Source organism: Tiliqua scincoides, chromosome 2, assembly GCF_035046505.1.
Source record: "Tiliqua scincoides isolate rTilSci1 chromosome 2, rTilSci1.hap2, whole genome shotgun sequence".
NCBI classification, from domain to species: domain Eukaryota; kingdom Metazoa; phylum Chordata; class Lepidosauria; order Squamata; family Scincidae; genus Tiliqua; species Tiliqua scincoides.
This window is the reverse complement of record NC_089822.1, coordinates 171137867-171140847: the sequence shown is the minus strand read 5'-3', so window position 1 is coordinate 171140847 and position 2981 is coordinate 171137867. Positions and strand designations below refer to the sequence as shown.

At 45.3% G+C, this 2981-nt stretch overlaps 1 pseudogene; it reads right to left on the bottom strand.

The window, feature by feature from the left end:
* Positions 1–2189: 2189 nt before the first annotated feature.
* Positions 2190–2310, bottom strand: LOC136642395 (5S ribosomal RNA; annotated as a pseudogene).
* Positions 2311–2981: the final 671 nt, after the last annotated feature.

Genomic DNA, 2981 nt, shown 5'->3' with positions numbered 1-2981 from the left:
AAGTAATTTGAAGATTTTAGAATGAGGCTTGTAAAAGAGGAAAAATAATATCTTTGCATGCAGTAAATCAGCAAGTCATTCTTTAATTCAGGAGAGCTGAAAGAAAAACTTGCAGGTTGTTTTTTTTTTGGGGGGGGGGGGAGTTGCAAATATTAAACTCTACATAGAAATGAGGTAGGAGCCTCTCTGGACCACTGTAACAACAGCAGCAGGAGCTTCCGACATTAAGGAGTGGGAGAAATCTTCTTTGCTTTAATTGTGAAAATGGATACTTGCTCATGGAGGTCTAAGAGTCCGGACCTTGTCACCATGGTGACATGAAAGCCTTGAAATGAAAGCATTGAAATAAAAATAACTTCTTACAGCCCACTCAAAACGTTTTTGAAAGGCAGTTTATCAGATACAGCCAGACCATTGGCTGAAGAAGGAGCTTGATTGCTCAGTACTTGCGCTCGTGCACTAATCCATACCCAGTTTCAAAGAAGTTAAATCTAACTGATGCTATTCATCTGGTGGCTGAACAGAATATGCAGGTAACTCGGAATGAACATTGCTTTCTCAAAAGTTCAGCCTAAGCTTTCAACACTGAAAGTCTGAGGAGAACCATAAATAATAATTCCACCTGGTAAGATCTCCATCTTTTAAGGGTGGTGCGGAGGACAGCTGACTGTTTTTGTTGTCTTTTAAGCATATTGTTCACTGCCTTGAGAATCTTGGTCAAAAAGTGGAGTATGCATGTTTTAAATACAGCAATAATTGTCACTAACAGAGTGCAGCCCCTCCACAAAGGCGCACCAAGAGCTTAGTTTTCATGGTTTGGGAGGTTTAGTTTAACAGTGCCACCCCTCCCTCTTGCACATTTTGGATTTTAATCCAAGGTGCCCTCCTCTCGTTTACTGGGCGCTGGCCCAGTGTATGCTGCCCGTCTGCTAGCTGAAGCTGTTGCATTGCAGCTTCCAAGGCCTCTGTGTCGGGCAACAGCTGCTACAAATAATCTCATGCAATCTGAGGGTTAGGGCTGCAGCTCAAGGGTAGAGCGACACCAGGTCTCAGGTTCATACTCTGGTATTTGCAGGTGGAATGAGGAGAACCCCTGCCTTAAACCTTGAAAAGCTGCTGCCAATCGGGGTAGGCAGCACTGAGTCCAGTGTCTGACTCACATTTTGCATCTTTCCAGCCAGTAAGGGATTGCATTTGTACCCAAAAAACCCCTACCCAAAAAACCCCAAGCAGAGAACCACAGTACATTAGTCCAAAGCTGGAGGCAGGCCCTGTGACTCAAACCTGAAAAGGGGCCTCTGACCATCAGCTTAGGACAGCACGTTTGTTATACAAAGATAAGCAGTGCCGACCCCAAGGAAGTCCAAGGGTGAAGTAAACAATGCCTGTTATCTAAATATTGCAGGACAAGCTTCTAATAAGCCCCCCATAGGACAAGCTGTTCACAAGCAATCTGAGGAAGTAGGGACTTGCTGACCACAACATGTACTTTAGAATGTGCTGTCATAATGCATGTTTTCTATAGATAATGTTGCAGTTGTCCCTCTCACCCCCTCCCTTATTGAAACTGGTCTATAAAGATGTAACTGATTCTAATGATCTTTGCTCACTTGCCTAGAGGAGTGGGCCCATGTGAATGTGTAATAAAAGCTTTGTGTGAAGTCCTCTGTTTCTCCTGTCTGTGTTGACTCTCCGAGAACCCAGGGGTACTCTGCTCCTTCGGGAACACAGGAAAATATGAGGTTACGTCCTTGCATTTTCACAGGAGGCAAGCCAAACAATCAGGAAACCACTGGAATTTTTTGCCGTTTCAATCTGGTGTTCTTTGATTTTACTGCTGGTCTGCCTACACTAGTTAGCAGGCCAAATTGTTGTAGAAACGGGTGGGAGTTAGAAATGTAAGTGATAAGCAATTGGTTTTATTTATTTATTTACTTTATTTAAATAAGGGAAGCATGTGCAATGCTATTTATTGAGTATAGCCCCCATTGGACATGTATGATGACAATATTTTGACCCTGTGGAGCTTCCACAGGTTATTGACCCAGGAGATTCTGAAAAGAGATTTAGAAAAAGGAGAGTTAGAGGGTAGAAGAAAGAGGAGTGAGCCAGCAGACTTCGAGTCTGCACCTGACATTTTAGGTTGGTTGGTTGGTTGGCAACCTTCAGTCTCAAAAGACTATGGTATAAGCCTACAGCACCCGGTATTCCCAGGCAGTCTCCCATCCAAGTACTAACCAGGCCTGACCCTGCTTAGCTTCCGAGATCAGATGAGATCAGGCATGTGCAGGAAACAGTAATAACAGAGACGCCTGCGTTGGCTCGGTCATGTCGTGAGAATGGATGATGGGTGGATCCCAAAGGATCTCCTCTATGGAGAACTCGTGCAAGGAAAGCGCCCTACAGGTAGACCACAGCTGCGATACAAGGACATCTGCAAGAGGGATCTGAAGGCCTTAGGAGTGGACCTCAACAAGTGGGAAACCCTGGCCTCTGAGCAGCCCGCTTGGAGGCAGGCTGTGCAGCATGGCCTTTCCCAGTTTGAAGAGACACTTTGCCAACAGTCTGAGGCAAAGAGGCAAAGAAGGAAGGCCCATAGCCAGGGAGACAGACCAGGGACAGACTGCACTTGCTCCCAGTGTGGAAGGGATTGTCACTCCCGGATTGGCCTTTTCAGCCACACTAGACGCTGTGCCAGAACCATCTTTCAGAGCACAATACCATAGTCTTTCGAGACTGAAGTTTGCCAATACATACATACCTATCTTTTTCAGCATCCTCTTAGACTAGAGCACCTGTTACAAGAGGAGTAAGCATGCTCAGTCTTATAACCAACTAAAACAAATTGCCCACCTTTTTTCTGTGCCACTAGATGGCAACCACAGGCACATATGTTGCATGTGCCATTAAAGAATTGCAGTCTTCCTCCCTCACATGCTGGTAAGCCTGGTATCTGCAGTGAAGGAGGCATTAAATACTGC